The following is a 13,199-nucleotide window of genomic DNA, read 5'->3' as shown; positions in this document are numbered from 1 at the left end:
GTAGTTCATTTTTGCTTTTGTTTCCCTTGCCTCTGGAGATGTGGTGAGTAAGAGTTGCTGCAGCCAAGATTACAGAGGTTTTTGCCTGCTTTCTCCTCAAGGATTTTGATGGCTTCCTGTCTTACATTTAGGTCTTTCATCCATTTTGAGTTTATTTTTGCATATGGTGTAAGAAAGTGGTCCAGGTTCATTTTTCTGCATGTCGCTGTCAGGTTTCCCAGCACCACTTGTTGAGGAGACTGTCTTTATTCCACTGAATATTCTTTCCTGCTTTGTCAAAGATTAGTTGGCCATACGTTTGTGGGTCCATTTCTGGGTTCTCAATTCTGTTCCATTGATCTGAGTGTCTGTTCTGGTGCCAGTACCATACTGTCTTGATGATTACAGGTGTGTAGTACAGCTTGAAGTCCAGGATTGTGATGGCTCTTGCTTTGGTTTTGTTTTTCAAGATTGCTTTGACTATTTGGGGTCTTTTCTCGTTCCATATAAAGTTTAGGATTGTTTGTTCTAGCTCTGTGAAGAATGCTGGTGTTATTTTGATAGGGATTGCATTGAATATGTATGCTTTGGGTAGTGTTGACATTTTAACAATATTTGTTCTTCCTATCCATGAGCATGGAATCTTTTTCCATTTTTTGTGTGTGTCTTCTTCAGTTTCTTTCATAAGCTTTCTATAGTTTTCAGTGTATAGATTTTTCACCTCTTTGGTTAGATTTATTCCTAAGTATTTTATGGTTTTTAGTGCAATTGTAAATGGGATCAATTCCTTGATTTCTCTTTCTGTTGCTTCATTGTTAGTGTATAGGAATGCAACCGATTTCTGTGCATTGATTTTATACCCTGCAACTTTGCTGAATTCATGAATCAGCTCTATCAGTTTTTTGGTGGAATCTTTTGGATTTTCCATATAGAGTATCATGTAATCTGTGAAGAGTGAAAGTTTGTCCTCCTCCTGGCCAATTTCGATGCCTGATTCTTGGTTTTGATTTCCAAAATATCCACGTAACATGTTTAATAACTCCCAGAGTCATGTCATTTACAAATTGAATAAACATGCCTTTTGTATTTTCAAATACTTAAAGGATAAAAAAGTAGACAAGGCTCCAAGAACAAAGAGCCCTAACATATACTATTAGAGTATCTTTTAGAGGGGAACTAAATCAGCAAACTTTGAGTATGATCATCTAACTAGTTACCAATGAACCAATTTTACTAAAATGTTACCAATATTTATATACCTTTCCATAAGAATTTACTGGGAGAATTCTTCAAAAAGACTTCATTAAAGTCTAAATACATTATAATTTCTTCATTTCCCTTATCTGTCTAACACAATCCAATTGACCTCTTGGCAACCAAATGACAAATCTTTTTGGTTGCATAGATAGATTCAGGTCAATGTTATTTGCCTGAAATGCTCACAGATCAATAAATATAAATGTCTTAAAAACATTAAGAGGGTACAAATCTGATCATTAAACATTAGTTACTTGCTAACTAAATATAAGCTCTCATATACAATGAACTTCTAATACACACTAATACATTAGTTTTTGCAAGGAAACATTTGTAACCTAAAGACTACTTCATTAATCAAATACACAAAGTATTTCACTCATCAATACATAGATTATCTGTTTAGTTAGGCAGCTAAATATATCAATTCCATTTGCCTCTTAAAACATGCAATTAGCATTTCAGAACACCACACATGGTAAGCAATAGTCTAAATGCATTACTAATTGTCTAAATTTACCAGAATGTGGCTAGCACAGAGCTCTGAACATAGTATAGCTTAGTAAGTATACATTGAAGGACTGACAGTATATTTAGAACGTGGTGATTTGAGTGTTAGGATGTTCAGAAGGATAATTCAGATGGAGAATCTACTGTGTAGGAGGAGGGAAAAGCTTTGCATTTAGTCAGTAGAAATAAACTAATATGAAACCATATAGGTGACCAGAAATTATGAGATGAGAGACAAAAGAAGAATGTTAAGGAATGGTTGGTGTACTTTTAATCACAAGAGTGGAGGGTGCTGAAAAAGCAACAGGATTCTGAACAAGTAGAATTCAAGTCCTCGGTCTAAGAGGACCTACACTGCACTCCAGGTTGCCCTGGCAAAGGACCCCTACCTTAAAGTAATGACATTATACTAAGAACAACGTTCACTAATGAAGAAAACAGTGATAAAATGTAGGGCCATACACAAACAAGCTAAAAACATGCAACGTTCATGTTAAAGCAAATTCTGGGAAGGAGTTTGAGAAAGGTCTGTATGTGGCAAAGATTGAGACCATAAGGAAAAGAATCTAAAGCATGAGTAAAAAGATTAACTGGAGCTGTGAAAAAAGTTCTGGGAACTGCAAATTTTTTGTTCCTCTCTCTGTCCTTGGGTTATTGATCGCACGGTTGCATATCAATATTATCTCTCCCGCTCTACTCATCGGCAATATTGCCTGAGAGGAACAGAAGGCACAAGCTTTCTCTCTTGGTGTTCTGTGTAAATTGACCTGGAACAAAGCAAAGCAGACAGCCTGCTGCAAATTTCTTGATATAACCACTTCCCTAAAAGGTTAGGCTCCCTGTAGCAAGGGTAAATGAGGAGGACAGGTTCAGGATATACCAGGTTTAAGAGAGTGGAATTTGCTAATTCCTAATAGCGAAATGTGATGTAGTATTATAAAGTATTTTAGCAATTATTTTTTGCTTCTCTAACTAAGGATTGTTGGTTCTAAATGGAATTTTAGTTATAGCTTCTTGTTTCCAGGCAACACATGAGTATTGTAGAAAGATTCTACAATAATTTACGTAATTTAATAAGGGATCTGTCAGAGAAAAAGATTTTTGGCCCAAATGTTCATCTAAATTAAAGACAAATTTGGGGTGCTTGGGTGGCTCAGTCCATTAAGCGTCCAACTTCAGCTCAGGTCATGATCTCATGGCTTGTGGGTTCAAGCCCTGCATCAGGGTCTGTGCTGTCAGCTCAGAGCCTGAAACCTGCTTTGGATTCTGTGTCTCCCTCTCTCTCTGCTCCTCCCCTGCTCACGCCCTGTCTCTCTCAAAAATAAATAAACATTACAAATAATAATAAATTAAAGATAAATTTAGTAAGTTGCAACGATTAGCTGATTTGACCTGAAAAAATAGCCTAATTTTTTTTAATTAATAGACTTTGCTTTTTAGAGCAGTTTTTGATTTATAGAAAAATTGATAGGCTACAGAGAGTTCCAACATGTCCTCTCCTCCCTCCATACTCACACAGTTTCTACTATCATTAGCATCAAACATTAGTGTGGTACATTTATTACAATTGATGAACCAATAGTGATACATTAACTAAAGTCCATAGTTGACATTAAGGTTCACTCTATTTTACAGGTCTATGGGTTTTGAGAAATGCATAATGTCATGTATTCACCATTACAGTACCATGCAGAATAGTTACATTGCTTAAAAAATCCCCTGTGGTCCACCTATACATCCCTCCCTCCTTCCCCCCAAGTCCTGGAAACCACTAATCTTTCTATTGCCTTTTTTTTTCTTTTCCAGAATGTCATATAGTTGAAATCACACAGTCTGTAGCCTTTTCAGACCGATTTATTTCACTTAGTAATATGCATTTAAGATTCTTCCATGTCTTTTTGTGGCTTGATAGCTCATTTATTTTTATCACAAAATAATACTCCATTGTATGCCTTTTTAAAAAAACAATTACTACATTTAAAGATTATTTTTTATGATAAATTATCATAAATGCTACTTCATTGTTGAGGAAGGATTTATGCCCTCCCAGCATTAAGGAGAAATTTTCTGGTTCATTTCCCTTTGGAATATAGCTTTTCACCCACAGGTCTAGACTAAAGGTCTAGAGTATGTAAGGGAAAGAGCTTTTCCTAATAATAAATGATGGATTATATGATTCACAGTTCCCAACAGTTACAATATAGGGAGGTTGAACATAACATAGTTCCTGATATGAAATAAGTCATGGTAATCGGTATACACTGTAAGTTTAACCATATAGTAGAAATTATTTACAAAATTGTATTGCTTTATCAAATGAGGCAATTAAAAAAAAAGCAATTTTTCTTTCATTCAGAAAAATGCCCAAATCTAATCTAATTTGCTGCATCTGGACACCACCTGCAGATGACTAAGTACTCTGAACGTTACACACTTATCTTTTAAATATTGATAATGCCATTTTTCATTTCCTTGACATGAAATCCCACAGGGAATAATTATGCTAATAAACCTTAATGATTCTCGCAAATAAATGATCAAACCAAATTGCTACTGTTGATTTATATTAATGGATGCCTTTAGGACGAGATTTGCCAGTACGGTGCTGCCTCTTGAATCTCAATTCATCTTATTTAGCTGAAGAGTGTACATAGTTTGTTAAATAGATGAAGTGTTTAAAATATAATGTGTTTGTGCAGTTTTCGCACTTCATAATGTTCAAGCATTACCATCTTGCCTTGTGGCAAATCTGCATTTAATGGTTTCATTGTATATAACTTCCTTTCTTACTTTGTCTCTCTGTGATATGCAGTTAGGAAGTGACTATTTCTGGTCGATTCAGAATAAGCCAGTTTCCATATGTTGAACCTGACTGTTTCATTAAGGCAATAAAATCTGTTTCTGGATGTTTTATCCACCATAATCTGGGAATCACATTGACTAGGTGCTGATGGGATCAAGAGCTAAATAATTGTTTGCGGGGGAGGGAGGAGACACAGTTATAGAGGCTTATTTGTCGCCCATTTAAACCTAGATTAGTGGATCCCTTCCTTCACTGCTCTCTTAGTTTCATCCTCACTCTTGCATGCTCACCTATTAGGAAATTACTGACTTGGTAAATTCTAAAGGAACGCTAGAAAGTAACTATAGAAATGTTACACGTACATTTCTAAGGTTGGGGAACACCACACGGAAAGAATGCTTATTCTTTGTGGATATGAATAAAGTTTTATCTGGGTAATTTTTTAAAAAGCCACTTTTATTTAAAATGCCATGTAGTTTGGCATGACTGGCTAGCTCAGTTGGTAGAGCCTGTGACTCTTGATCTTGAGGTTGTGGGTTCAAGCCCTATGTTCAGTGTAGAGATTACTTAATAAAATAAAATAAAATGAAATACCATGTAGTTGAAAAAAATTATTACCTTCATCTAGATGATTGCCTCAAGTTGTCTATATTTGTGCATTCTGTCATTCTAAGCATAAGAGGAAAACCAACGGCAGATACAACAGGTGTAAGAACAGAATTGAATGAAAAGTGACATTAATTAGTACTAAAATAGGTGGTTGGCATATACATAACAAGATATGGAACAGCAAGTAATAGTTGCTTAGAGATTTGTCATTTGGTGCATAGAGACTAATTGGTTAGTGGTGAAACAAAGACGACCACATCTAATTCATCGTAAAGAGCAGAGGAGTCCCTTTCTGAACTATAAAGCTCATATTCATTTTTTAAAAAAGTGTGTACATATTAATATCCAAGTACATATATAGGTAAAACACCTTTAGAAAGGCGTTAATTGTTTTTCATTTCTTAACTTTGGAAAAAGTACCTAATTTGATCAAATTTGGCATATTTGGCCAAATTTTTTTCATTAACATGAAATTTCATTGGCATTTTTTTCAATGGAAAATTAACCAGACCAAACAAAAATTTGAAACCACTAAATGTATTATTTTATTTACTGTAGAATTTTCCAATTTAGCAGAAAAAGAGGAGCAGCCCAAATACACAATGGTAAGGAAATGATGAAATAAATAATAGCACATCAGCTACGTACCTAGAGAACATGTGAGTATGTCTGGAGGGTCAGAGGGGCAGGCCCAGAAGAGGTGATTTGCAGAGAGCCTGAGCAACATCATAGGAAAGAATGACTGGGCACTGAGAACCTGAGCACCAACTCTAAGGTCCTGGAGAGCAAGAAGGACCCAATACTCCTTCAAGAGGAATGGCAGATGAAGAAGGCAGCTACCTGAGGAGGGAGAGCCTAAGAACCCAAGCTCACTGTGATCACTTGAAGCAAGGCAAAGGAGTATGATGCAAGGCTGTTTACATTGTCCTAAGATCCAGCCCTGCTTGGCCCATTGCCAGAAAACAGAGAGGAACTGGGGGGCTGTGGGGAGGTGGAGACAGGGAAAAAGGGAGGAGAGGGGAAAGGCAAAGGGAGAGAGAGAGAGAGCAGCTGTATCAATTCACTGGTAGAGCTAACAGACCAGAATGGCCCAGAAATCCTGTAACAACCTTGCCTTGAGATAATAGATGACAAAGTGTATAAGGAAATGCAGTGCAAAATATTTTGAAAACATTTTCCTGCTACCTTATACCTAATTGAGCATCTACTATATACCAGCCGCTTCATTTATAATTGTCTGTAATTATCAGGACAATTCAGTTTGTTTTACATATGAAGAAAACAAGATTCAGTAGAAGCAATTTGCCAAGTTCATGGAAGGGGTTAGTTGTGCGACAGAGTTTTATACCAAGTCTGTCTCCCCAGCTCATGCTTTTTTATAAAATTAAGTATTTTTCAAATTGTGGATCACGAATAAGGTAAGATAAGAAAGAAAGCTAAGAAAGCAAGAAAGAGAGTATATATTGGATCATGATATAAATCGTGTTTCTTACTATGGGTCAAGGTCAAAAAAATTTAAAAACTACTGAATCTCAGGGAAATGCTGTGAACTTCGGAATTACAGCAAATTTCTCATTTTATAGAATGTTTTCCACAATGTCTAGGGCATCATTCAACACAAAATCATTTTTTTTCAAACAATCTCTGAATCAAGTGTGAAGTATATTTTCCCCAAACTTTACCAATCCTTCCAATGATTATGGAGTAGTATATCAAAATGATCCCCACTTATTCTTTCCTAGGATTTTTGGAACATGGGGAATTTTGGAAATAATTGGAATGCTGGGAGAAACTGATCCAAGTATAAAGGTTACATGGAGAGGGAAAGGAAACAATGGTTTCAATCCTAACTTTGGAAACAGTGCCAAGGAATCCAATTTTAGGTAAGACAGCTCTGGCCTATAAGAAAACATCAGTTGTAAAAGTAGCAAAAAAGAAAAAGGAATAAAAGAGTGAATAGAGTCAGAAGTGACAAGAGTAAAGGTTCTTGCTTCCTATGACTTTTTAAAAATGTTTATTTATGTTTTAGAGAGACAGAGAGACAGAGTGCATGCAGGGGAGGGGCAGAGAGAGAGAGGGAGACACAGAATCGACAGCGGGCTCCAGGCTCTGAGCTGTCAGCACAAAGCCCCATGCAGGACTTGAACCTATGAACGGCAAGATCATGGCCTGAGCTAAAGTCGGGCGGTTAACTGATTGGGCCACCCAGGTGCCCCTCCAAAACTTTTTTTATGCCTCTTTGGATCCCTACTTATTTCTATAGTAATATGCCCATGACAATATTTATCCACAGTATACCTATCCATCATATAATTCTGTTCCATGAGTTTTTCTTTCCTTTCCTAGTAGATACATCTAACAAATAGCCAAATAATAACCCACAAAGGTTAATTCAGCCCCTTAGGCCTTTAGAATCTATAATAGTACCTAGCATCTTGTGACCTGAATTGAGATGATATTTCTTACTGAATCAATCTATGACACCATCAATGGTAGGATGCCCAGGTATTTTATCCATCAGTAAAGGAAGAAACCCCTCTGATTTAACTGCAGCACATCATTTATTTTAAGGCCCATCCCAATTTCAGAAAGACTAAAATGAAAAAAGAAAGTATATCCTAGAATCTGTGAAACATGGATTTTCTCCCCCCCGCCCCACCACCACCAAAAGTAAATTTTACTACAATACATACGTATATCTAAGGCCATGCCATCATGAAGGAGCACAATTAAGGAATTGTGATAATGGTAACTACAACAACCAGACAGAAACTATTGCTTTCAAACCACTCCCTCCACAAAGCAGGATCCTAATTTTTTTCTCAGGTAATGTTTAAATCCCTCCTTGACATCAACCAAGGCAACTGCTATATTCTGCATCAGCTAGGGTCTTCTGTGATACAGATGCCAAGACCAAACTGGCTGGTCAAGAGGTTTATTTTGGAAAATGTCTATAAAGGAGAAAGGAGGAGGGAGAAGTAGACATAGGCATGGAGAGCCTTCAGAACTGATTCTGACACCTGTAAAAGGAGAGAGGAAAAGAAGAAGAGCCTCAAACTGCTGTACAATTGATAAAGTCTCTACCAGGCCAGTAGGGAGTCTCCAAGCACAGCCTTTCCATGAGAGATGTCCCATGTTGGGCCAAAAAGTCCCGGCTCTAATCCCCCAGTCATGCTCAGGCATTGCCTGGGAGCAGCTTTGGCAGAGTGTGGCCTGAGTGTGAACGCTGCAGTGGATCCTGATGTGCAGCAACCACAGGTTCTTGGACAATTGCTTTCCTTGAAGCAAGTTCCTTTAAAGAGAGATTTGAGCAGAGCACCCCCATGGCTGCTACATTGACACGTGGAGTGCTAGTATGCGTCTCACATTTATAGTGGCTATTCTCATTTCCTCTAATCTTCTCATATGTCATCTTTGTTATCATTGTTATTCTGCTGACATCTTCTCTAAGAGTACCCTGTGTGCCCAGTTTATCCACTTACATCTCGGAATCAGACATACAAATCCCTAAGAGAGGTCATGGCTGGCAAAGCACCACCAGGATTAGGTGTCATTCACATCTGCCAAACTGGGACTCCTGGTTTTCCAAGAGTCCATATAGGGCTGGTCCTCTGTCTCCAGAGTGCTCCTCTTGAGGGTGCAGACCAGGACCCTGCCCTCACTACCCACCCCCCCCTTTGCTGCATAATCATTATGGAACAGGCTTCAATTTTCAAAAACTTAGAGGCAAATTAAAAAAAAAACCTGTGTTCAAATAATATTTCATGATCCAATGCAAAGAAACTCATAAAAGTTTAAAGGATGCATTACTGAACCTATTTACAGGATGCACTGGCAAAGAAAGACTGTGTCTTTGACCTTGAACAAGTTATTTAACCTCCTTAACGTCTGTTTCCTCTTCTATAAAATGAAGAGGGTGGGCTAGATAATCCTTAAGGCCTCTTCTAGCACTAACATTCTATGAAATAAAAGTCAACTTAGAGATTAATTGGGTTTCTGAGCCTCGAGCAATTAATTACACTGTCGCTGCCCTTTAACAGACCCATCACAGAAGAAAATTAGATTCAACTGACAGATTTTAATCTTCACCAACTCATGTTGAATTGAAGTCCAACATTATTTTTTAAGATTTGCAAATTAATGCTTTCACAAAAGGTTCAGTAGCTTTGTGGGCAAGGAATTTGACCTGATAGACATATTATAATACCGAGGCCATTCTTTTCTATTTAAAAAATAGCCATTGTGCTGACTTTTTTCCTATATTCAGAACTTCAGCAGGCACTCTACCGGAATTTTGAAAAATGATAGAGAGTGGTTTTGTGAAATTCCTTACCAGTTTCCAAAGTGCTCAAGGACATCTGTGGTCATGGACTCTAGTTGTGCCCACACCTACTTCATCTAATTCCATTATGTTTTTCTTACTTTTGTTTCCTTTACATTGCCTGTATGTATTATGATGCATTGCCTTTATCTTGGGTCAACATTGAATTGTTAATAGAAAAACATCCTGGTTAATTTTCCATTAAACAAAAGTCTGTTTTGATCTCCAGTTAATAAGGAAGTATTTCACATTATCCTCTTTTTAATGCCTATTCAACAATGCTGATGTTTTCCTATTTTTTCCTTAAATATCATAATTTATATACATAGTTTAGATTTTAAAAATTAAATCCCACAACTTTTGGTTTATTAAACTTTGTTTTCTGGTATCTAGTTTCTACTTTTGTCACATGTCTACTTGCATTGGTAATATCTCCAACATAAAAGCATAGGGAATAATATGAACGCCCATGTTTCTATTTTTAAAAAAATTGACCTAAGAAAAACCGTGGAAGCTATTTTTGTGCACCAGGGTACATATCCTGGTCTCGTCTCTCTGACTTGAGACAACACTATTCTGTATTTAATAGCATCATTCCCACGCACGACTTTATACTTTTAATACTTCTAAAGATGTGATATTACTTTCCATGTTTAATAAGGCTGAGACACACTTCCTAAATCACTTTTAACTCCACGTGTGTGAGATTACTACATCCTATTGCGGGTACATCTACTTTGTTTTCTCTAAGCTGTGGCATATTTTACTTTGTCTAAAATGGCTTTTAATGCACAGAAATTTAAAATCCAGAATTGTCAAATTCATCAATTATTTCCTTTAGGTCTAATGTGGGTTTTTTGACCATATTTAAATACTCTTTTAGTGGGGCGCCTGGGTGGCGTAGTCGGTTAAGCGTCCGACTTCAGCCAGGTCACGATCTCGCACTCCGTGAGTTCGAGCCCCGCGTCAGGCTCTGGGCTGATGGCTCGGAGCCTGGAGCCTGTTTCCGATTCTGTGCCTCCCTCTCTCTTTGCCCCTCCCCGTTTATGCTCTGTCTCTCTCTGTCCCAAAAATAAATAAAAAACGTTGAAAAAAATTAAAAAAAAAAAAATACTCTTTTAGTAATGTGAGATCATAAAGCTTTTTATGATCCAACTATAATTCACCTGGGATTTATATATTCTGAATAATGAGATAGGTGTATAATTTTATTATTCTTTTGTCCATATGAATACCATTGTTCCAGTACCATTATCTTTCCTTATTGATCTACAATGCACCAATTTCAGTTTTAATTACTCCATGTGTATACTAACACTACCTTGTAGAGCAAGGCTTTGCCTGATTTATTGTTCTTCAATAGAGGGCTATTATTTGCCCTCTGTTGTTCTGTATAAATTTAGATTTCCCTTGCCAAGTCCCATGAAAATAAGGTTGGAAGTTGCAATGGAATTTATTTGAATCTACGGATCAATTTGGAGAAAAAAACAATGTCTGCATATTATGTCCTCCTAGCCATGTACATGGTATAGCTCAATAGCTGTTTTAAAATGTCCTTTAATTAAGCTTTAGAATTTTTCTATAAAGGTCTTTTGCCTCTTTGTTTATTTCTAGTTAAATTCTTTGTTGCTGCCATAAATACTATCTATATCCTTGAAGGCCCAAGTAGGAAACAGCACCCTCATATTAGGTCATTTACAAAGACGTAGGCAGGGTTTAAGCAAACTACCAGGGATTATACAGTACCTAAGGTGCAGTAATGTTGGGGAACCATTACTACTCCTAAACTTAAAGGGAAGGAAAGAGGAAATTCTCCAGAACGCAAAGACAGAAACAGCTATGCAGAGAGAGCCCTCTGATGGGAGCTATGACTTTTGATGGGTGATACAACCAGCGAAGAGCAGCCCCACAGGGAGAGAGATGAGGTTATATAACCCTCATACTCTTTTCCTCCTCCCTTGGATCTCCTGCTGCTGCTGCTGCTGCTACTACTTACTGAACCTAATGAGAAGCCAGAGAATAAGGGAACTTGTTACTGCAGGTCGGTATCCCAAGGCACTACCACTGTGGAGAAAGGTGAAGAGTGAATCTGGAGGGGCAAATTGATATTCAACAAATTATTTCTCTATATTGATTTTATATCCACTAGTCTTGCTAAATTCCATTTTAAAATTTGATCACGTATCTGTAGATTTTCTTGAGTCTTCTATGTTCATAAACATCTTTTGCTTTCCTCTCCTTACACCATATAAAAGATTTTCTTCCTTTATTGAACTAACCATAACTTCTAATAAATAGAAGAACTAATTAATCGGGGTATCCTTGGGGCTCCTGGGTGGCTCAGTCGGTTGAGCGTCCAACTTCGGCTCAGGTCATGATCTTGCAGTTTGAGTTGGAGCCCCACATCGGGCTCTATGCTGGCAGCTCAGAGCCTGGAAGCTGCTTCAGATTCTGTGACTCCCTCTCTCTCTGCCCCTTCCAGGTTGCACTCTGTCTCTCTCTTTCAAAAATAAATAAACGTTAAAAAAATTTAAAAAAAAATTTTTTTTATCCTTGCCTTATATGTTGACATCTGACCTCTAAGTAAGATGTTTGCAGTAATTTTTTTTCATGTTTTTACTTTTATTATTGCAAAATCAGTATATGTACATTGTAGAAAGTGAGAATATATAGATAACAATATAAGAACACTATATTTCTATTAGCAGAGTTTATGACTATTAACACCTTAGTGAACTACAAGAATATACATGGGCAGATTTTTAACTGAATGAGATTATACTGATTATGCATATTATAAAAGGTTACACACTATGAAGGGCATTTCATACTATAGGTGTTTTATTCCCTTTTTTGTGAATTTTCAGCCTGGATGGAAATTTAAATTTTATCAATTTATTTCTACATTCAGAAAAAAGTTTGTTTGTTCTTATCAGTCAGTTAATTTCTACAATAGTTCTTTTGTTCTATTTTTTTTTAATTTTTTTTGAGAGAGAGAAAGAGAGAGAGAGGGAGAGTCTGTGCACACACACAAGTGGGGGAGGGGCAGAGAGAGGGAGACATAGGATCTGAAGCAGGCCAGGTCCTGTGAGCACAGAGACCAATGTGGGGCTCGAATCCATGAACTGTGAGATCATGGCCTGAGCTGAAATCCAGAGTTGGCTGCTTAACCAACTGAGCCACCCAGGGACCCCACAATGGTTCTAACATTCTTATTTGGTTGTTTTGTGAAAGTGGGTGTGAGTGGGCTTATAACCTGGACAGAAAACTTTCTGGCTCAATTAACTTGAGTACACTGATTTAAAACATACTGTGTTAAAGTAGAAAATAGTTTCATCTTATTTCTCTTATTAAACAAAGATGGAATTAAAATCATAAGTTTAAACAAAATGTATTTGATAATTTTATTATATAAAGCATATTAGATTTTTCTGCCAACTCTCATGGTTGATGAGTATTCATCATTCTTCATGCTTCACCATGCTTCATTTGTGGGAAAACTGAGGCCTAGGCTGCAGATATGTCTCCCAAAAGGAGGATTAATTTTTGTTCCAGAGATGAAGCTATGTAACTAACTGAGAACCACTTTTAAATGCTTATTTCTAGGCTTTATTTGGGGAGGACAGTTGAAATATCAGGAACAATAGATGTGAAAAAGAAGAAAAAATATGGAAATATCATCACTATGGGTAGCAGTCATTTCACGTTTTAAATTACCCC

The sequence above is a fragment of the Panthera pardus genome, unplaced genomic scaffold (genome assembly GCF_024362965.1).
Source record: "Panthera pardus isolate Hobbes unplaced genomic scaffold, ASM2436296v1 HiC_scaffold_24, whole genome shotgun sequence".
NCBI lineage: Eukaryota > Metazoa > Chordata > Mammalia > Carnivora > Felidae > Panthera > Panthera pardus.
The sequence above is the reverse complement of the archived record's forward strand: the minus strand, read 5'-3'. Positions refer to the sequence as shown.